The sequence below is a fragment of the Mytilus edulis genome, chromosome 10, assembly GCF_963676685.1.
Source record: "Mytilus edulis chromosome 10, xbMytEdul2.2, whole genome shotgun sequence".
NCBI classification, from domain to species: Eukaryota; Metazoa; Mollusca; class Bivalvia; order Mytilida; family Mytilidae; genus Mytilus; species Mytilus edulis.
The window spans coordinates 67,865,761-67,890,410 of record NC_092353.1 but is presented as its reverse complement, the minus strand read 5'-3'; the positions used below and the strand labels follow the sequence as shown (position 1 = coordinate 67,890,410).

At 32.4% G+C, this 24,650-nt stretch overlaps 1 long non-coding RNA gene across 1 annotated transcript; it reads left to right on the top strand.

The window, feature by feature from the left end:
- Positions 1 to 20,814: 20,814 nt before the first annotated feature.
- Positions 20,815 to 24,268, top strand: LOC139492528 (uncharacterized). Its single transcript, XR_011656880.1, has 3 exons — positions 20,815 to 20,945; positions 23,372 to 23,478; positions 24,122 to 24,268. It is a non-coding gene; the product is annotated as an uncharacterized lncRNA (long non-coding RNA).
- Positions 24,269 to 24,650: the final 382 nt, after the last annotated feature.

The window sequence follows — 24,650 nt, the reverse complement described above, 5'->3', positions numbered from 1 at the left end:
TTATAGCAGTCAGAACTTTTCTTTTACTTCTCGTCTTTCGTTGACTATTTTCCTTGCATTTTCTGACATCCATTGCTTGCGGTTTTGTTGGAGGTAACCGACAGTTTCTTAACATGATTGAACAAAAGACTCTTTTGTCATTTCCCATGCTGTGTTGATGTTAGTTTCGTCATCATGTATAGGTTTTCAAGTGCACTCAATTTGTTTTGGAGCAGAATTTGATATTCTTGAACAACTTTAGGGTCTTTGAATAAATCAACATTAAATTTTTTTCTTCTAGACTTTTGTTTTTCTTTGAAAGTAGTTTTAGTTGTATCGTTGCAATGATTAGGTGGTGATCTGATGCAATATCGGCTCCTCTCTTGTTTCGCACATCTTGTAGAGATGACTTACATCTTTGCGATATAGCGTTTTGATCAAATTGATTTTCTGTTATTTCATTTGGCGAAACCTAAGTAACTTTGTGATAGTTTTTATGGGGCAAAAGTGTACCTTCTATTACAAGACTGTTCACAGCGCAGAAATCAGCTAAGATTTCACCGTTCTCATTCATTTCACCAATGCCATTTGGTCCCATTTCTCTTTCTCTCCCTGTTCTATCCTTACCCACTTTTGCATTGATGTCTCCTATTATCATAAGGATGTCTCGTTTTGGAACAGAATTGAAAATGGTTTGCAGAAATTTGTAAAAATCATCTTTCTCTTCTTTTTCTGCATTCTTTGTTGGTGAGTAAACCTGGATTATGGTTGTTTTCTGAAATTAATTATCAAACCTAACAGTGATTATTCTAGATGACACAGGGTTCCATTCTAAGAGAGATTGTTTTGCCTTTTTGTAAGCACGAATCCAACACCTTTATCATGAGCGTCAGTGGCGTTTGTATTACCCGTATAGATGTGATGGTATAGCCAATGTTTAATGTTGTCATGCCAGATGTATTCCATCTTACTTCACGGAGTCCTAAAATTTCAATACTGTATCTGTCCATTTCTTTGGCTGTCTGCAAGCTCTTTTCGCTTTGATACAGTGTTCGTACATTCCAAGTCCCAATTTTGTGTTTGTATTTACCTCTATCTCAAGCCGTTAACGAGTTAGAGTTTTTTTTCTGTAGTTGTTTTTGTAACGTAATTGTTTTACAAATTAGGGGTGTTGACCCTAAGCTTAACCTTCTACGCAAAGGGCCTGGTTGCTCTGAAGGGGGTTTCAATTCCTTGTACGATTGTTGTTGCTAACGAGTTCCATCCATCCGAATTTTCTATTTGAATTAACTTTCATAGCCTTACTCTATTCCCGAAGGCAATAGGGCATTTAACTCATAGATGGGACAAGGTTGATGAGAGCCAGGGCGTATCCACTCGCCGGCGGGCCTGCACTCTGCATCTCTACGACCCTTGCTGCCCTGAGATCCCTTGCAATTTAACCTTGAGATACTGGACCCTAGTATCCTTGTATTGCCGCGTGAAGGCATTGCAAGAGTCTTGATATTATAGAGGCTTTGTACCACATAAGAAAGATTGGAATTAATTTAGAGGGTTTTATTCTTAACTGTTTATGAATTAAAATCCAAAAAGGGGCCACAAAATAGATTTTCTGGTTTCCGGACACGAATCTGAGTATAAAACATTGAATTTCTGATCAATAATAATTCTCAATGAGGCTATATGGTCAGCACATGCTCTTTCTTGTCTGAAGCCAGCTTGTTCACACTTTATTATCTTGTCGACTTTTCTTCGTGAGATTGTTTTGTCTTTTTAAGTAAGCACGAATCCAACAACTTTATCATGAGCGTCATTGGCGCTTGTGTTACCCGTATAGATGATGATATGACCAGTGTTTAGCGTTGTCATGCCACATGTATTCCATCTCACTTCACTGACTCCTAAAGTATCAATACTGTATATGTCTATTTCTTTGGCTGTCTGCAAGCTCTTTCAGCTTTGACACAGTGTTCGTACATTCCAAGTCCCAATTTTGTGTTTGTTTTTACTTCTATCTCAAGCCGTTGACAAGTAAGAGATTTTCTTCTGTAGTCGTTTTTGTAACGTATTTTTTTTACAAGTAAGCGGTGTTGGCCCTAAGCATAAACTTCAACTTGAAGGGTCTGGTTATATTGTAGGGGTTTTCCATTCCTTAGACGATAGCTGTTGTTAACGAGTTCCATCTACCCGGATTTTCTGTTTGTAATAACTTCCATGAAATTGAGATAGTAAATGGGGAATGTGTCAAACCGACAACAACCCGACCATAGAGCAGACAACAGCCGAAGGCCACCAATGGGTCATCAATGTAGCGATAATTCTAAAAAATATGTATACTAGTAAAGTGATAATGGACGTCATACTAAACTCCGAATTATACACAAGAAACTAAAATTAAAAATCATACAAGACTAACAAAGGCCAGAGGCTCCTGACTTGGAACAGGCGCAAAATTGCGGCGGGGTTAAACATGTTTATGAGATCTCAACCCTCCCCCTATACCAATGTAGAAAAGTAAACGCATAACAATACGCACGTTAAGATTCAGTTCAAGAGAAGACCGAGTCCGGTGTCAAAAGATGTAACAAAAGAAAATAAATAAAATGACAATAATACATAAATAACAACAGACTACTAGCAGTTAACTGACATGCCAGCTCCAGACCTCAATTAAACTGATTGAAAGATTATGTCTTCATCATATGAATATCAGACACAATCCCTCCCGTTAAGAGTTTAGTATCATACTATCATAAAATATATGAGAAGAACATAACCCGTGTCATGCCAACAACTGGTTTTTTAAAAACCTAAGCCTTATACTATTCCCAATTCACCCAAAAGGCAGTGGGGCATTTCACTTATAGCTGGGGCAAGGTTGACGAGAGCCAGGGCGTATCATCCACTCGCCGGCGGGCCTGCACTCTGCATTTCTAAGGCTCTTGCTGTATCCTTGTATTGCCACAGGAAGGCATTGCAAGAGTCTTGATGTTATAGAGGTTTTGTAACACTTAAGTATGATTTGGATTAATTTTGAGGGTGGTTATCTTAACTGTTTATGAATTAAAATTCAAAAAGGGGTCACAATAAAGATTTTCTGGTTTTTGGACACGAATTTGAGTATATATAAGAAAATGAATTTCTATGAAATTGTAACACAAGTTTCCATACCAAAGAAGAAACCTTCTGAATACTTAGTGTTTTATGGTACTAACCTGTCAGGGGAAAGGGACAAAACTATTCTTTTCTTCAACTTTGCATAAATTATTTATTTCTTGACCAATTTCAACGGGATTTAAAGAAAACATAATCTTAGTGTTCTTTCATATGCTGAATAGAACAGTGTATTTACATTATAAGACTGCATTTTCTGTTGCATTCGAATCATGTTATTTTGGATATCTACGTCGGCGTCGGCCGTCAACGTTCGATTAATGACGGAAGGTTGACTTTAGGCGTCATGGCACAAAACGCTAAGAATAGAGGTCCGAAAAAGGGGCACAAAACTACTAGTAGTATTGTTCTTGTTTCTGGAGAATAATTTGAGTATAAGTGTATGAATCTATATATGTGCTATTGTTGTAGCTGTTTTGTAATTAGGGTTCTAGAAGGGCAAATAACAAGGATTGTTACTAATTCTTAGACAGTGAATTGGTTCTAAGACAATACTCTAAGATTAAATGTACGAATATGTATTAAAGATTAGCATAACGCCCAATACCACAATAGGAGGATTTTGAATTGATCCATAGGTCGAAAGGGTGTTAGATTAAACTATATGTGATTTCTTTTTTACAAAATTGAATTATTGATGTTCTTAGATATAATGAATCTTATCATGCTTTTAGATTTTTAATTTGGGGGCTGTATTCAAATAAGTTTACATTAAGGTCCAAAGGGTCCAAACTAAAAAAAAGTGTTTGATTAAAAAAATATATTGGGGTTCATTCACATTCTGAATCTGAAAGTGTTATTTGTTTATGAATGTAGGACTGCTTTTCAAGTTGACCACATTGTTCAAAATCAAACTCATTTTAATTTTATGAAAAAAAAATGAACTCAAGGAGTTTTTTGATATACTGAATCTAAAGTTTCGAGTTTAGTGCAATCGAGGTCCAAAACTAAACTGTGCTTGATTTCATCAAAAATTAAATAATTGGGGTTCTTCGATATGCTGAATCTAACTGTTTATTTAGATATGGGATCGTGAAAGCGGTAATCAAATAAGTTCACATTCAGGTCCAAGGGATCAATTAAAACTTTGAATGCATCTTAAAAAACCTATGCTGTGTCCAATGTTGAATCTCAATCCAAATCAGAGCTGTATTAAGCTTGCGTGTTGTGTTTAAACCTGTCCCAGGTATTCAGGATTTGATCTCTGCAGTCGTATCAAGCTGCCATATTCGGAGCATTTTATCTATGAATTTATAAAATTAACTGGTAAAAAATCTTTGAATTGTTCGAAATACTAAACAATTTTATTTGGTCTTTTGGACTGTTTTGATTCGTGTGTTACTATTATTTTGTATGCGGTACAAAGCCCGGTGTCTTTGATGAGTTTTTGTCTTATAAGCGGCAAGGATACCGGGGTATATTGGATTTAACACATTGAACTCCCTGTTTTGATAAACTAAACTTAAGATCCAACAAATGAAGTGTAGTTGAATACAATCAAAGTTATCAAAAGTATAATCCTGGTACCTTTGATAACTATATCGCCCCTTCATTTACGTTGTTCATATTCTTAAGGATTATGATTTTTATGTTATGGTGAAATACCAATTCAAATAAGATAGCTCGCATTATCGTTCCCTATGTTAGTGTCGGCAGTTTCTATTGTTGCATGCATTTATCCTTTTGCGAATTTGATTAGAGTCTTGTGAAAACCAAGAGTTAGCGATGGGCTAAAATGCCACTTAACTACTTCATTTCATTTAAAAAAAAAAGTAAAATCACAAAAATACTGAAATCAGAGGAAATCCAATTCGGAAAGTCCCTAATCACATGGCAAAATCAAATAACAAAACACATCAAAAACGAATGGACAAGAACTGTCATATTTCTGACTTGGTACAGGCATTTTCAAATGTAGAAAATGGTGGATTAAACCTTGTTTTATAGCGCTAATCCTCTCACTTTGATGACAGTTTCATCAAATTCCGTTATATTTACAATGATGCGTTAACTAAACAGACACAATAAATAAAATAGTCAAAATATGGGTACAGCAGTCATCATCGTGTAACAATTTTAAAAGGAACCATTTAACAGAACACAAAAACATCTATCTACAAACACATTCATTGATTTGCGTGTCTGACGTCAGAACGTTTTTATACGTCACATATATTTGTCGTTCAATGTACATACAAACAATTTTAAAATTTCACAAAGGTAATGTTAGCATACAGGGAGTATATATGATATCATCGTTTGAAAGCGTAACTAGTTCTTAAAGTTTAAGTCCCTATTTGCTCCCACAAAATTAGTTCCGTTGTCTGAAACAACCTCATTAGGAATACATTGTCAATTCTGCATCCAATTAGAAATGCTAAGAAATGAGTCAGCATATAATCCAACTGCTACTATAAATAATCCACCCGTCGCAATAATCATGTAAAATAACAAAAGTACCGAACTCCGAGACTTTTAAGAATTATAGATAATTTTGTAAATGGTTTCTGTTCTTTTCAAATCAAACGCCGTACAAGAAAAAGCAAACACCGGTGTTAAGAGCAACAATAACGCTTATAAAGCCTTCCATTACTTGGTAACTTTGATATTATCTTATAACACGTTTAGTTGAACTTCGTATCCTTTTCATTTATCTCCCCCTCAAACGGTTAATAATGGCGTAATCATTAAGTCCATCACATCTGATCAATTATAATCATTTTGTCTTTCTAACTGTTGCCATATTTAGGTAGTTTGTACCATTTATCAGACTGTTCTATTTGTCTGTGAGAAATGTCATGGATTAGTTATCAGTGCCGATTAATTATTTTTAAAAACAGTATGCCCCATGGAAATATTAGTTATACTGAAAATTTCATTGTTAGCGCTCAAGTGTGTAAAATTCCTGCCAGAATTTTATGAAAATGATATGATAGGCTGTAACACTTTAAAAATAAATGTTGATCAAATTTTGTTTATGACTTTTACTCCTTATGTAATCTTATACGGAATTAGATTTGCATTTGCTCTCAATCCTTCATTTTTCAAATATTTTTCAAAAGTCTTAAGGAATCAAAAAAAATCAAATTTATTGTCTTTGTATCTTAGAATAAAAGAATAAAATATGGGCAACACGGGGATTTTAGAACTCTATTATTTTATTCATCTTGTGGAAATGTATGTCCATAACATAAACTTACGTCCGATAGCACTGGTTACAATATCTTATTCCAGAGATTTTTAATGTGCCTATATAACTTTTGTTGGCGCATGTTGCCATTGCATAGGATGCAAAATTCAAGTGTGAAATTCAATTTGCGACAAAGGGCTTGCACATTGCATATACTCCAATGTTCATACAGGTTAAACAAAATATCATTTTATTCTTTCACTTCTGCGTCGTAAAATACTTCTTCCAATTCAAAACATATTACGCTAAACATGCTAAAGGACACATGACATTTTTCTGATATGAAATGTTCTTCAAAATCTAATGCTGTTATGTTTTTTGAAACGAATGTCTGATAATGACGACACCAATTGATTGGTTACTTAAAAAAATCTCTTTTCAAATGTATAGTTTAATTCGTATTTTCTCATATTTCTCTCCTACGAATAACCCGAACGTGTGGCTGATAACTCTTAAAATAATGAACATTTTATTTTAGAACTTTTATGATTTATAATTGGAGGATATCTTTTAATGATAAGATTTGTGACCTAGATTAATCGTATTAAAATAATGATATATTCAACACAATAGGTAAAAATCGGCGTAATTTTTCAAGCTCTAGAAACTAAATCCACGGATTAAACTATTTTGTTGGCACATGTTATCATTGCTTAAAATGCAATGCATTGTGAATTTCTCTTCCTAGTATTTGATTTGCTACAAAAGGATTTTACTGTCCATGTAGGCATCTAATCTAACGTCGTAACTTCAATCGCGTTCCCTTTCATGAATGTGACCTACCGAATTAGATTATTTACCGGATCTGTTATAATATAAGCAACACGAAGGGATCCACATGTGGAGCAGGATATACTTATCTTTACGGAGCACATGAGATCACCCCTAGTTTTTGTTCTGGTTCGTGTTACTTATTCTTTAGTTTTAAATGTTGTGTGTACTATTGTTTGTCTGTTTGTCTTTTTCATTTCTAGCCATGGCGTTGTCAGTTTATTTTTGATTTATGAGTTCGACTGTCCCTCTGGTATCGGTTGTCCCTCTTTTATTGGGATTTTTATTCCTGCAGAAATTTACGTCCATCAAACCAAATGTCGTAAACGAGTCATTGATTGTTTAATCTTTTTTTTTTTCGATCTCTAGAAATTAAATCCGCGGAGTAAACTTTTGTTGCTTGATGTCATTGCTTAAAATGCAATGCATTGTAAATATCTCTTACGAGTATTTGATTTGCTACAAAGGGCTTAAATTTACTATCCATGCAGGCATCTAATCTAACATTCATACAGTTTAACAAGAATACTTTTTTCTGTCACCTCTTATGCTTGTTATACCAAATTATTGATCAGATACTACCACTAATATAAGTCAAGTTATTGAATGATGAATGACGCTAACGAAGAACTCTTTCCATTGCCGGAATTAATTGTGAAGACATCCGTCCACTTTTATACACATGTCTTGTATAGATAACTGACCATACTTCAATTATACATAAAATAATGTCATGACTTACTACAAAAATATTTGTATTTTATGTTTTTTCACGGTACCAATGTATAGACTTGTTGAGTAGTTTTGTGTTTTAAAACTAGTCGTACAAGTTACTGCTGCTGTCGACAGCTCTTGTAGTATAAGTTTACCTCGTATTGTGTATGACGCATTAAATCACATTAGGTAGACTAATTTATCAATTTTTACTTTGAATATATTTATTTGTCGGTTTGGCATAATTTGCTAAGTGCATCTCATTATCTTCCTGGAATGCTTTGCAAACTTCAAAACTTGGAATTTGATATCGATTATTTTGCCCAAATTGAAGATACCGGGTATGAAATGATTGCCTAGTTAAACATTGAATACATATTATATTTTGTTGTTCGTGTACCTAAAGAACGATAACAAAATTAAATTATTTGGAGGTATCACATCTTTAATGCACGCGTTATAATCGAATTTCGTCACTTTTGAAATTCTGTAGACTATAGGAAAACTGTAAAAAAAAAATGCGGTTGTTTGTTTCTGGTATTTGTTTTATTTGAATATTTCAGAAAAAAAATCATGTTTTTTTTTCTATTTTCTTAAATTCGGTTACAGGTTGTTGCTACTAGTGAACTTTGATAATCCATACAATGTTTCAAAAGCTGATGCCAGAAACTGTTCCTTGTAATGTCCACTCCTAAAGACACTCAACTTTTTTACTTTTCTGTTTTCGAAAAAAAAATCAAACAATGATACCTCGATACAATTAATCGATCATTTTATGCTAACGACATTTGTTATACAAAAAATCCCTTCATTTACTCCCACAACTGTCCGGCTTCTTTCTAGTTCACGTCTATAATGAATTAGTGAATTTTTAGCGTATTTTGAACTCTTTTGTCATCCGTACTCTTTTGTAATCTCTTCGCAGATTTTCCGACATCTTGCGATAAAAATGTTGACAAATTTGGATCTTTATTTGCATTTCTATCTTGGTTGTTCTTGTTTAACTCCAGTTTTAGTTTATTCACCGTTATGTATGCGTCCCGAGCAACACTTTCGTTTTGTTGTACTATAACAGTTTCGTCATTTTTCGCTCCGTTACTTGTTTCTGTTTTTATATCCATGTACCAATTACTCATTGTGTATTATATATGATTTTGAATTACAGTTCATATAACCATGCTCTGCCACTGCATGGGTTTCTCTAAAATTTTACTACAAGGTTTCAAACTTCAAAGGGACGGTTGTGATTGAGTTTGGTAGTGATTTCATCAAATTATGATAAAGTAAAATTATTTCAGGTGTGTTCAGTATGATGGATTCGAAAGACTACGAATTTTTTTCGGACACAGAAAGTATAGATGATGACCAACAACAAGTCTGCACAACCAGCAACGATTTAGCAGGTGAAGGTACACATTTCAATACAATAATATTCATGTTCTGTCAAATTATCATTGTAACAACACATTTCTCTCCCTTTCCTCTCATTTATCTTACATTGTCATAATATCAACTACAATATATGTGGGAAAAACAAATTGATCTTTTTCCTGAACTGTTGATTATTTTTATTTAATCCACGTGTTGTCCTTTTGATCTCAATTCTTCATTTGTCAAAATTTTATTATGACGTGACACTGTCTTGCTTTTTATATGAATTTCATATCGTGACTTCATAAAAAAGGCGACCATGTCGGATGACGTCATATAAAAAGAACACATCTTTTTGCACACAATTCGAAAAGACGGATTAAAAAATATATATTTATATATTTATGATCTATAAATCATTAAAAAACAGAATTCACCGCCAAATATCGTGTAATACAATATTACAATATCAAAAAGTTTAACTTAAATTATTACAAAATTTCGGCTAGTCTTACGTTTTTAATTTGAAATTTTAACTGTCTCGAGTGGATAAATATCGTATCACACTTTGATGCAGTTGTCGAATCTTTATATATGCATGATCTAGAAAGTGAACGTAGTTTGATCTGCATAAATTGGGATTTAGTTTTGTTTGAAGCATATCGTATAGACTAGTTGACAAAACGATAGTTTTTGTTAAAATGAATGTGGAGTCATTGGTATCACCACATCAATTCCTTGCAAGGGAAATAATTTTCACCGATATTCCATTATTTGTTGCTGTATATTTTGGCAGAGATCTCATATATTTCTTAGATATGAACCATTATTCGTATATAATTAAAAATGTAATTTTTTCTCTTATACATGTAATTTGCAATTTACTATTATAGATGGAAACAGTTATATTTGACACTACTATAAGTCAAATTAGTAGTTTTAAGATACATTTACTCTCGAAAAAGATAAAACTATAACAGAATATAGTAGAATTGGAAACCGCCGTTCCATGTACATGATGTAATTAAGAACAACTAGTTACACTTTACTCCTCCGCGAACGTTTATAAAGATATGTTTATGACATTTGAATTAAAAATATATTTGAAAAGATCTGTTTTGAAATCATGATAAATTAGTTTTCATTTTTTTATGCATTTAGATGTAAAACCCATCATTCAACTTCAAAATAGTGAAATGACATCAGAAAACAAAAATTCCAATCTAGAATTGTTCCCTGATAAAACCAAAGGTAACTTGCATTGTATTAAAACAAATATTTAAGACGTTTACCATGCCATTTTTTACGTGTTTGAATGTTGTTTTCGCATCCGTGTTTTAAAAGAGGGTCGAAAGATACCAGAGAAAGAGTCAAACTCAGAGATATAAATAATAACTGACAACACCATGGCTAAAAGTAAAAAGACAAACAGACAGATAATAGTACAGAAGACACAAAATAGAAAACTTAAGACTATGCAACACGAACCCCACCGAAAACTAGGGGTGATCTCATTTTAATGTATTATTGAAAATGTCAAATGTACAATGAGCAAATAGCAGTTCATTAATGTTCAAAGCTCGTACATGCATCAAAGTAAGCATTGAAGATAATCTATGGCATGCAGTCTAAAATGCAACAAGACTTAGTGTTTAAAGTGTGGTCGCCTCCTATGATGCATTCATCATAATGGTCACTCTTAAAAATACGAATTTTATAAAATGAAATTCACGATTACTGTTAGAGTTTCAATCATAATTATTTTCTTTATTTAAAATCATTTCAATCAATTTTAGCTTACGATGAAACATGTAAACAGTTATTGTTGACACTTCCAAAAGTCATGTTAGCAATTCAGATTCTCTCGACAAAAAGATAACACTATAACAGAATATAATAGAATTTGGAAACCCCCATTACATGTATATTATAATCTGAGTTTCAATCATAAATATTATCTTTATTTTTTTTATTTAATATTATTTCAATCATTTTAGCTTACGCTGAAACATATTAACGTTAAAGTCTTAATCATGTTAAATCCTATATGAAGTAATCCCTCTTTTCATTTTCAATCTTATAACCTACTTAATCATAATCGAATAAGAAACTTGTAACATTTGTTTTCATAGTATATGCCTTCTATTGAGGACGTACGCGTAGTATGATCATGTTTCCTTTTTTCGCAACTTTTTGTTATATTATCATGTATTTATAACAAAGGTTACGTAGGGGAGTCATTAAAATGCGAGCAATACCAAAAAAACTGCATATCACTCAAACATACAGGTTTTATAACAAGCATAGTAAGATATACAGTTTACTTTGTTCAAAACATAACAAAACGATCGTTCTGATAACATAACACGGCTTAACTGAAAACAAATCAATAATATGTAAATGTATTCCGATAATGGTCTCAAATTGATTAAACTAGTAAGTCCGGTGTGGACATAATGCACTTCTGGCGTATTAACATTTTTTAAAACTTGTTGCCTTTTGTTAGCTATTATTCGTGTGTTTCTTTGTTAATTGTGTTCTCCTATCTATTTATATTGTAGTCCTGTAATATTGTGTTGTCATTTTAATGTTATATTTCAAATGGCCATAAAAGAGGGAGGTTTGGCATGCCACAAAACCAGGTTCAACCCACCATTTTTCCTTTAAGAATATCCTCTACCAAGTCAGGAATATGGCCATTGTTATATTATAGTTCGTTTATGTGTGTGTTACATTTTAACGTTGTGTTTCCGTTGTGTCGATTGTTTTCTCTTATTTTTGAGTGTGAATTCACATTACTATAAGACGTGTCACGGTACTTATCTATCCCAAATTCATGTATTTGGTTTTGATGTTATATTTGTTATTCTCATAGGATTTTGTATAATGCTTAGTCCGTTTCTGTGTGTGTGTGTGTGTGTGTGTGTGTTTGTCTGTGTTACATTTTAATGTTGTGTTGTTGTTCTCCTCTTATATTTAATGCGTTTCCCTTAGTTTTAGTTTGTTACCCCGATTTTGTTTTTTTTTGCATGGATTTATGAGTTTTGAACAGCGGTATACTACTGTTGTTTTTATTGATAAAAAGTAAAATCACAAAAATGCTGAACTCCGAGAAAAAATCAAAACGTAAAGTTCTTAATCAAATGGAAAAATAAAAAAGCTCAAACGCATCAAACTAATGGACAGTAACTGTAATATTCCTGACTTGGAACGTTATATTTATTATACCATTCCTAATTTAAAGATAGAAAGGCTGTTGATAAACATTTTCGTGTATTTCAGGTAAAAAGAAATCAAGGAATCCCTATAAGTGCAACAAATGTAAATTTTCCACTAAAGTTGAATCAAAATATTTGCAACATGAAATAAACCATTCCAAGGAATACCCATTTAGATGCACAATGTGCGAACAGAGTTTTAGATTTAAGTCTAATTGTAATAGACACATCAGGTAGATAACAAAATATTCTTCTATTTTATTTATTGAATACTCAGAATCGGATATAGAAACTAAATTCTTAACTGAGTTACAATTGACGACATTAATAACATTTATCGTTCATGTTGAATTGAAAATCAAAGCTTTGGAAACCTATTTGAGGATCACTGACCTTTAATGTCTTCATATTCAATTAAAAGCAATCTACGTTATTCAGAATTCAGATAAATTTGAAATGCCTTATTGTTGTAGTTATTTTTCTTTCTCATTTTTTAAATGGACATTAAGCAACCCACAATCAATCAATCAATCACTTTTAAATTACACGGTGGTGTCTACACCACATTTTGATAGCTTGTTTATATTTCTTTCATATTGTAAGTATGCGTTTTCTTACATGTACTTGCTAATAGTGCAAACAGAACGCCTTTAACCTATTTTGGTTCGGGTAATTCTTTAAACTTTATCCGTTTGTAAAACAAAAATCAATTAAACCAATTGCAGAATACAATGTATTCGGTAAACCAGGCCATCTACTGACCGCATTCGATTGCATTATTTCTCTCGACCAAATTGATATCAAATTTAATTTTTAAGTCTATTAGGTCTTATAATACATTACAGCTTATTTATATATATTAAAGACGTTTGCTTTAGTTCCAGTTATATTTATGTTCCGGACCATATGAGTATTTGGACCATACGCGTATGGTCATGACTATATTCGTATACTTATATGGTCCGACCGTACGCGTATGGTCGGACTATATGAGTATATATACTGGTTTGGTTATTAACGGACCGGTGAGTATGAATATTTGGACCATATAGGTATTTTTTCAAATATTAATTAACTTTATCTAAAAAAAAAACAATGATGTTTATATGAAAATGTATTAATTTTATAATTCAAAGGCTATATGAAAATCAAATATTGATGTCACTTATATTTCATCGCGAATTGTATTCTTAAATTTATGCTTAGGATGGCATTTACAATTGTACTTCAACACGGTGGCATAACTTTTCTGCATATGCACGTCTTAATTGTGTGTACGATCCTTTGCAGTTATATCATTTGCATTCTAGCGAAAAGCTATCCTTCTTATCAGCTGCGTGCAGTGATACCGAGGTCTCGGGAATTTCCATAACAGTCATTAAGAAATTATGGAAATATCTACCTAAGTAGACATATTGCCATGCACTCAAAACAACAAGTCGGTAATGACAATATAATGTGTTTACTGTAGTGACTTGTGAGTCAAACTAAAAAAAACGAAACTGTTTATTTTATTATTATAATGTAATGAAATGACTTTTGATTTCGTATTTTTAATGACGACCCATATGGTCATGATCATACGCGTATGGTCCAAATACTCATATGGTCCGGAACATTAACAGAAAATCATGGTTCTGTAAATGCATGTTGTTCTTTTATTTATATACAGTTAAACAATTCTCAACATTAGCCTTCTATCATTATGTTACAGCTCACACAAAGGAGAGCGGAATCATACATGTCCAGTTTGCAAAAAATCTTTTACAACAAAAGCGAACTGTCAAAGACATATGTAAGTATACACACCCGATACATTTTCTTGGTTTCATATTTCTAAGATAATTAAATATGCTCGAAGCACGTTAAGTCTACTTAATACTTTTCAATTGTCAGTTAAAAGCCAAAAACGTTCAATTTACGAAGCTCTAAAGATTGAAAAACAAAACAAATTCCTGTGAAATGTGCTAAAAATCTTAGTTTGAAAATCTTAATAAAGTGTAGTACAAGGTTAAAAATTTTATAATTACTTGTTAATGCTCTTTCGTTGGCCTCTATGTAGGCGTTACTACAATACCCTTCATTTTTTAAGAAATGGATACGTGTTACATATTGTATTTGCTAATTTTAAAAAAGATAACGTTTTGATTGGAACAAACTGTGCCCCCTCTACTTGCCGACTTGTTTCTTTATTATTATGAGGCTGATTTCATGCAGGAACTTCTTAGGAAGAAAGATAAGAAGTTGTCAATATCCTTTAACTCCACTTTCCGCTATATAGATGATGCTCTTTCACTAAACGTTTCTAAATTTGGTGACTATGTGGAACGCATCTATCCCATCGAGCTAGCGATAAAGGATACTACAGATACAGTTAAGTCGGCCTCATATCTTGACTTGCATCTAGAAATTGACAATGAGGGTTGGTTGAAAACAAAACTTTACGACAAAAGAGATGATTTCAGCTTTCCAATTGTGAACTTTCCATTTCTAAGTAGAAACATTCCAGCAGCACCTGCATACGGGGTATATATCTCCCAATTGATACGATATTACCGTGCTTGCATTTTCTATCATGATTTTCTTGATAGAGGGTTGCTGCTTACGAGGAAGATATTAAACCAAGAGTTTCAATCAAGTTGAAATCATCCCTTCGTAAATTTTACGGACGCCATCACGAGTTGGTAGACCGTTATGGAATAACCGTTTCCCAAATGATATCGGATATGTTCCTTACGTCGTAACTACAATCCCTTTTCCTTTCATGAATGTGACCTACCGAATAAGACTATTTACCGGATTTGTCATCACATAAGCAACACGACGGGTGCCACATGTGGATCAGGATCTGCTTACCCTTCCGGAGCACCTGAGATCACCCCTAGTTTTTTGGGGGGTTCGTGTTGTTTATTCTTTAGTTTTCTATGTTGTGTCATGTGTGCTGGTGTTTGTTTGTCTCTTTAATTTTTAGCCATGGCTTTGTCAGTTTGTTTTAGATTTATGAGTTTGACTGTCTCTTTGGTATCTTTCGTCCCTCTTTGATGATGTCGCATGACGACGTTTTCGTACATTTTGCTTTTTCAGTAAACACTTCATCTGTTGACAAATTCTGTGAACGTTTTGTGTATATCTACACATGTTGAAGACTCGTTGGTTGTTTCTGCTACTACAATTTTGATTTGATAAATGACTTTTTTGGACAAGTTCAAATGCTTATCACAGTGAAGATACTTTTATATAAACTGAAGACTAATTAAGGCATGCAAGTTTTTATTAAGAATTTTATGAAATGAGTGATTAAAAACGATTACAGAAATTTTTGAATGATATTGAATTTAAATGCATATGTACCTGAATATTTTTTCTAGGAAAAACCATAAAGAAGGTGCTGGACCAGGAAATGAACGTTGTCAATCTGCAATACACTCTAATCTTAAACAGGGTAACAAGTGTTATGTTTATAAATATCGTTACCCAGTTTATAATTCAAAACACGACTAGTATATGGTTTTATTTGCTCGTGTCATTTTATGAATTTTCTAATTGATAGAAAAACATTGTTACAAATCAAATCAATTATTAAAAGCTAAGAATATGCTTGAGAATATTAAAACAACAACAAAACATAGTTAACAGCTATTGTGATACACGAACCGAACATGCATCTGGTAAGATGCAACGTTTAATAAAAAGAATAACGCACTGAAATGAATATTCAAAAAGTTACAACACGAAACAATTTCAATCAACGAAACACCAACAATTTTTTAAATTGACTCGGAATATCGAAGCAAAATGTGGATAAAACCTTGTTTAATATCAATCTGAACATTCCTCTTGTATGACAGTTGTTTAGCGTTCTGTACAGTTTACAAAACAGTATGAGCATATTAATAATTAATAAAAGGCTATATCTCATATAATATGCAGCTTAAACTCTGTAGACATACAATACAGACATAGAAAGCAATTTTCTAAAAAAAATTCAAACAAGCATAAAAATAATTCTGTTTGATAATACATACCATATTCACTTTGTTGATTAAATAAGCATCCAGTAAATATCAATATAATTACAAGGACTAACAAAAAAAATAAACACTGGCAAAGTCCTTCATCCGAATCGCAGGACTGCATAAAGTAAAAAAACAACACTGCTGGCGTGACGTATAAATACAAATATAATGCAACAAAAATGAATAACGGTAAAAACTTAAAGGACTAGAAACATAAACATCTAGAATCTATTACTCAAGAGCATCTTCTGTTATTTGTGAAACCCTTAAATTGAGAACTAAATTCCAGTTGTGTAATACTTACTATATCTTCATTATTCAGAGAAAGATGGAATTACAATTAAAGAGGAACATGCTGCAACACATAAAGTCATGAAAACTAAAAAGCATATGATAGACATAGCTGTAATGAAAAAAGAAAATAGAATGGAAATAAATAATGAGTCAAAAAAATTGAATTCTAAACGTACATTAAATGATTGTAATTCGGATAATAAAGTACAAAGGAAAAGACGGAAACTTTATCTGGATAAAGAAAACAAAATGTTGACATTGACGGATTGTTTATATTTAGAAACAGTTGCAAAACCGAATCCAACCGAAACTGTCTCAGAAGAAGATAACACAGATAAAGGTTCATTAAAAAATGTTGGATCAATTGACAATGAAAATGACATTGATTTGCCTGCATTGGCAATTCCAAAGAATCCAAGAAAAAGTTTAATACAAAGTGAAAATGATTTACTACCATGTTATGAAAAGAACAGCGAAAATAAAAATAAACAATGTAGTGACAGCTTTGGTTCTTGTTCTGCGATATCTGATATGCTAATTAGTAAAGGCCCCTTATCTCTGGAAAATGGAATTGATGTACCACACCAAGATGATTTTCAATATAGAAATAAAAAAGTATCTACTTCTAAAAGTAATACATTCAAAATTGTGATTGACACGGATGGTAAATGTAATAAAAATAAAAGTGTGGCAAAACATTGTGAAATAATACCAGCTGCTAAGATTGACGGCATCCAACTCGATAAATCTGAAAGGAAAGACACTAGAATGTCATCTCCGACACAAACAGAAGGTATCGACAGTTTACTCAAAAATACATTTCAGGCAAAAGCCATAAAAAGAAAAACAGATAAAGAAAAACAACAGAAAGTTGGAATTGGAAAAGAAAAGGACAAAGCTACAGGCAACAAGAATGATGTTCGCCGATCTTCATTACAAGGGTCCCTTCCGAAGAAGATGGAACAACCTGTAAGAATGCAATTCTGGGATCATAACAACTTTATTCGAAAGATATTGGTGTGGACTCCTGCCTGGTTTGACGAGTATGGTATGGTTATATAAATGTTTTACTATAATATATAATGAAGTAAACTGGAATAGACCACATTAGTAAGAAACATACCACATCTTCTTTTTTATATTATTTGTACATGTACAATTGAAATATGTTATGTAGTCAATTTGAGTTGGCTAAATAATGTAGAAAGTACATGAACTAAGATAAAACAAGTAACAAGATCACACAATTTTTTTTAACAGTGTTGTCACAGTCGTTTTTACTATTAATGAAACATTTGCCATAGAAAAAAAATCTGTCGTCACAATTGCAGATATACACACGTAATATGCAATTCAATACAGTGTATCTTACTTTGATAAAAACTATTAATCAGCGGAAATGTGGGGTGAGTGAAACTATTCCATTTTGTGAAGTTTAAACAATTCGCAGATCACTTTTAACACATTATTAAAAGTAATTAAATATTTCTTACCGTTTTAAATCCTTAAATTATTTTCTTGCGTTACGGAATTTCTTTATATGGTGTTTAACTCTCATCAATACTAATTGATATTGATATTGAATATTGTAATAGCAATTAACTGCTATCACTTATGCCATTAGAAAGTAATGAAAACTATGTAGAACACAAATCTGGAGTATTAGTCGATTAAATAATTTGTTTAGTTTAATTTGTTTAAACAATATTTTATTCAAATAAATTGAATTGGATTGGGCAACAATCTAAGTAAGCCCTCTCCATTAAATAATTCTTTTGCATATCAGAACAACATTTATTTTTTAATAGACAAGTGTAAGACAACTCCGCCAGCTATCTCGAAAGACGTTAATCTCCTCTTGTCAGCATATGAAAGTCAAGAAGATTACTTTACAACAGTATTGTCTCATCTGCTTTTAGAAACATGGGAATTGGTAAGAAATGTTCTCTTTATACATAAATGCGTTTTTATTGACTACTTGGTGATATTAAGTCAAAGAAGCTTTTCAATCCAATTTTGTTTAATGAAAAGTTAAAGTGACATTTTTGTATAAAAAGAACCCAACCTCATCGCTAAATGAAGCACATGTGGAAATACTTGGAAGCAATGAACCTTATCTGCAATTTTATTTTTTAATTGAAATTATAAATTTTGGTTTGGTAGATGCAATATGTCATCGTGTATCTCTATGAACATTACAGATATTTCAGCTATAATCTGTATTATCTTTTTGTAGTGTATTCAAAAATGGCAAAATCTGAAAGGAAAAAGAACTGTTATAAAATGTGTTTTCTGTAATCGAAATGATACCAACAGCAATGAATTTTCCTATGCATATTTCACAGGTATTGTTATAGAAATAAGCTTATTTCAAGTGAGGGTTCTTTACTTTACATTTGATATACATTAACAAGTGTTATGTTTGTTACAATACTAAATTGCTTTAATCATTAAATTAAGATTAAATACTTTAAGTTATATGGTTCGCTACTGAGCCCCTACAGATCCATAGAGTGTAAGTAAAATCCATAGAGTGTGAGGCCAGAGGGGTCGTTAGTTAACCGTATAACGAATTTATTGATCGCTGGATTTTATCTGATGCGCTTTGTTGAAAAATAAACAATGAAACACAACAACATTAATAGATGACGTCGCCAGTAACGCGTCATGAACCACCAATGATATTTACTGACTACCTACGGTCTCATAGGGGGTCACCACGTGACGGCGTTAAACAAATAACAACGTGATAATTTACCCGCGGTGCGAGAAAGAATATTTATATCAATAATGCAGTTCAATATATTCAAAAGCTTATTCTGTAAAACTATTCAATAACGTGAGATTCGGAGCTATATAACAAAAAACAATACAGACTTGAAAGAATACTCAAATCAATTTTATGTCATATATTGCCTGAGATACTCAATTTTTGTTATGCAACGGCGAGAGCTACGGTGGCATTAAGTGTAACCCTTAATTTCATGTTCTCCCGTCCTTCCGTTATTTCGTTTTTCCGTCTATCCTGTCTTCCGTCTTTCCATCCTTTTGTTTTCCATCTTTTTGTCCGTCCGTCTGTCACATTTTCACAGCAAAGCTTGTGCAGGGGCATTTGTGTCTTTAGACACATTTTCCTTTTTTTAATTTATCAACGGAGAATTAGATAACTTACATTATGAATCAGGTACCGAGGCGTTGACTTATTAACTTATTATAATCTGACTAGCTGTATACTTGTAGAAGAATTGATCGAGTACGAGTAAATACAAAATCAAACTTAATTGATATGGTTGGTCCTAAGAGTTTGTTTGGATTTACATACAACAGGAAAGCTGAAACCAAAATATCAAGTCAAATATGAATGTGTACTTAAAATCGATACGCTTATATGGCCAAAAGACATATTTAAAAAAAGGCTACATGTGATTCATCATTTGTCTACTTTTCACGAAGGAGATAAATTAAAACATTCATGTTATAAATGACGTCCGTTTCCAACGACAGACAGCTTAGATGTTACTAAAGCAATTTATCGATTTACTTTAATCAGGAACGACAACAAATCCAAAAATGCATAAGCAATTAAACCATCATAATAGTATTGGTAATTGTTGATAATCAGTTTTTCTTTATAATTATATATTTACGCTTTATCATGAAGATAACGACTATTTTGCATGACAACAATCATAAAAGTACATATTAAGGTACATTGCGAAATTTCTACATTAAAGCGTGCAACACAGAACATGTACAATGTAGGTGTGCTACGATTATTACAAAATCAATGTTAAACATTTGTACATAACAAAAAACATGTTTCGTATAAAATCTGCTGTATTCTGTGTACTTTCAAGGAATACTTGTTGACAACAAAACTTGTTACATGTGATGAGAACATGCCTTTTAGTTTGTCTGTATAGATGAAAAATCTGTTTTCATAAAAAATGATTGCGTAAAAATATGCAGTTATATGTGCTTCTAACGTTTGATGTTATTTATTATCACTTTGTTCGACAGAATAGTCAATTCAAATCTTATCAAAAACCACTTCTTTATCAATTCTAGTAAAAGATCATAGCTTTAAGAAAGACGACGTTCTTGTACTGCGATCATCTACAGATGATGGTAAATATAAAGCTGCTATGTGCTATATAGAGGATATCATTTACCAACGGTCAAGCAGCATTGAAGGCATACCAGGTCACTGTCTTGCAGGTTAGTTCTGACAGTGCTAAATTAGAATAATGGTATATACTTTTATATTTTATAGTTATGGTATATTAATTCTTACAATTTCAATGCATTTTTGGATAAGGTAGAAATAAGACTCTCATATTTTGGTCACTGAATGCACAAAATCATAAGATTTGATCAAAATATAAGGTTGGGATTAGTTTTGAGGGTAATTATCGTTGTTCTTTTGTAATAAGGAGTCGACAAGGAACCAAAACAAGCATCTCCATCCAAGTTACAATTTTAAAAATTAAACCATTATAAGTCAATGTGTCTTCAACACGGAGCCTAGGCTCACACCGAAAAGTTATCGTCGTAGCTGTTTATGGGCCAAGAAAGGGAAAAAACAAGCAAACGTATTGATCTTATGAATATTTACCACGTTGTTCTGTTCTTCATAAGGAAGGTTGGTGGTCATTTTAATTGTCATAGTACAAATCGGGTAGAAGTTAGGGCTAACAAGGGGGCTGAAAATTAAAACGTTATAGGTCAATGTACAGTCTTCAACACGGAGCCTAGGCTCACACCGAAAAGTTATCGTCGTAGCTGTTTAGTGGCCAAGAAAGGGAAAAACAAGCAAACGTATTGATCTTATGAATATTTACCACGTTGTTCTGTTCTTCATAAGGAAGGTTGGTGGTCATTTTAATGGTCATAGTACAAATCGGGTAGAAATTAGGGCTAAAAAGGGGGCTGAAAAACTAGGATTGTTTGGTTTCTGAAAAAAAATGAGAATAAGTTGATGAATGGATATTTAGGTGTTCTACCATACAGGGAAGGTTAGGATTTACTTTAGGGGTTATGACCTTAACGGGTTAGGAAAAAAGGGACCATAAACAATATTGTTATAATGCTTTGTATAAACAGCTAAGTTTCAATGGGGTTTAATTCAAGGTCTAAAATTGGTCAGGTTATTTAATATGCTAAATCTCATCGTGTATTTAAAATTTGGATTTTGGGCCCTGTTTTGAAATAATCCATAATAAGATCTTATTGTTGTACTTATGTAAAAACAGACATTACAATATCACTTAAAAACTCCTTTTTACGGATAAAACATTGCTATTTTTGCCATTATGTTTTGTTATAAAAATGTATCCTAGAAAAGTTCATTTGCACGAGAACTCTTTTCAAAAGTTTCGGCATATTTTCAACATGTATATACCCAGAACGTTTTAGAGTGAACTTATACTAAAATTCTTTACTTTACCTTCCTTCACATAGGCTCTTCCTTAGAATTTAATTTGGCCGCTATGCATGTGTATTTATACTGTTAATATTCATAAGTTATGTCTCTATGAGATGCAACATAGAGATCATATTTGAGAACCACTAGGTAAACAAAACAAATTATCTATGAATATTATATTTCTCCCCAAGAGAGGCGTGGTTTGTGAAAAGGCTATCTTTACAAAATGCAAACTTAAGGTTTCAAAATTAAGCTTTGTTTGATTAAATAAAAAATAAATTATTGATGTTCTTTGATATGCTGAATCTTTAAGTTTTGATTTTTTGCCCTGTTATCAAATTGGTCCACAATGAGGTTAAAAAGGGTTTATAATAAAATTTTGCCTGATTTCATCAAAATTGAAATTTGTGTGGTTCTGTTATATGCCTAATCTTACCGTTTATTTAAATTCTGGAAATTGGAATATTTGATCTGAATATGTCCAATTTGCAAAAAATCAGTTATTTGTCCAAATTCTATCAAACCTAAGATATGTCAATTATTTTATCACAATCCAAATTTAGAGCTGTATCAAGCTTGAATTTAGTGTTCATACTTGTCCAAACTGTTTCCATCTCTGCCGTATCAGTAAGTTGCGTACCGTGGAGCATTTTATTTTCAGATGTACAACGACGTGTGACACATGTAGAGCAGGATATGAATACCCGTCCGGGGCATCTAGGATCACATCCAGTTTTACGGTGGGCTTTGTGTTGCTCAGTCTTTAATGTTTTGAGTATTCGTTTGTCTTTTTGGATTTTGTGAATTATGTTCTCGGTTGTAGTGGTGTAATAAGTATTGAATGACCGACCCCTTGGTATCATTCGTATCGTATTCAAAACATTGAAAACATAGTCATGTTTTCTATAATGTGTCTCCAGACAGTCTAGAACTAGGAAAAAGAGAGAAATCTATAGCTTTTACTACACTATCGAAAAATATATCTTTCTTATTAGAAAAAGGGATTAAGAAGGCTAAATTTGCAGAAGACATATACATGTATACATATAGGATATGAATTATAATGAATCAACAAAAAATACAGTTAACTTCATTCTTAGAGTTATGGCGTTTCATGTTCTATCCACTAGGATATTCAATAAATAATTTTCAAATGTAAAAATCAATTATTTTATATTTACCGGTGTTACATGAAGTCAAGAATTTAAGTTCATTTCAGATAACAAATGGCCTATATCAGAAAGCTGCTATACAGTAGCATACAAGGTTCAGATAAAGTCTAGTCATTTTAGAATGTGTTCTAATACGAGTGAATCCACGATGGAGGTAATTGATGTTATACCATTTAAATATGTAAAAATATGACTGTGCATCATTTGATTGCAAATTCAAGCTGCCTTTTCGTTTCGTTATATTTGTCGGCAGATTAAAGTCGTCTTTGAAATAAATGTTGCATATCCAACTGGTATTATCTTCTTGAAAATTTGTCTAATTTAATCTAATGATAATTCGCCGTTTCAGAATCTAATGCATTCTGGGTAATATTTTCAAAAGCGTACACCAAAACGTTGTGATTAGTTTAAAACGTTATAAACAATGAAAATTGAGCCAATGACGTAACGTTATTTTTATTTTGGTGAACGATGAGATTACCCATAGTCCTTTAGATCTGAAAAGGCAAATTGCTTGATCTAAACGATTACTTTATAATAAATAGAATGTCGGAAGCAATTTAATTATAAATGCATACTAGTATTTAACATGTTCAAGACTCGCGTTATAAACGATTCACAATTTGAGGAAGGTTTGCTTTCACTTAAACCAAAGTTTTTGTTATTTTGTTTTTTTAATTCTTAGTTAAGACATTTATATCAACTTGTGTGAAACACTAAAATAGGTATTGATAGGAAACAGAAAATACAGATAAAAATAAAGACAATTAGTATCATAAAGCAATTTCTCCTTTCAGTTCGTCCATTCTCTGAAAGATGTCATTTCCCTATATGATGGTTTGGCAACATCGTTTACGACACAATTGATCCGTCATGTGTTGAAACCAGGCAAAAATGATATTTTCAGAAGTATTTCTGTGGAACACGAATTGAATATGCTTGTAAATAAGGTATGTTTGTCAATAATAATTCTTCACATTACAACATTAGGGTAATTGTAACCCATGGTTATTGGTTAGTATCAAACTGAAGTCATAATTGAATTGAGAGTTGATTTCTCATCAAGGCGAAATAAGCAAATTTGAAAGCCAAATACAAAAGTGTTTGGCTACATCAAGAAAGACTTTTAGCTTAGTGTACTTTCTATATAAAATCGGGGGTTTACGGGCCTTTCTTTTTCGTTACATTACACTGAAATATACGAAGTCTTCGATATTCCGTGCATGTACTTTCCCCAAATTAGACTTATCACCGGGTTTTTACTTGCATCATTGACACGACGGATACCACACGAGCAGAATGATATTTTTACCCTTCCGGATCACC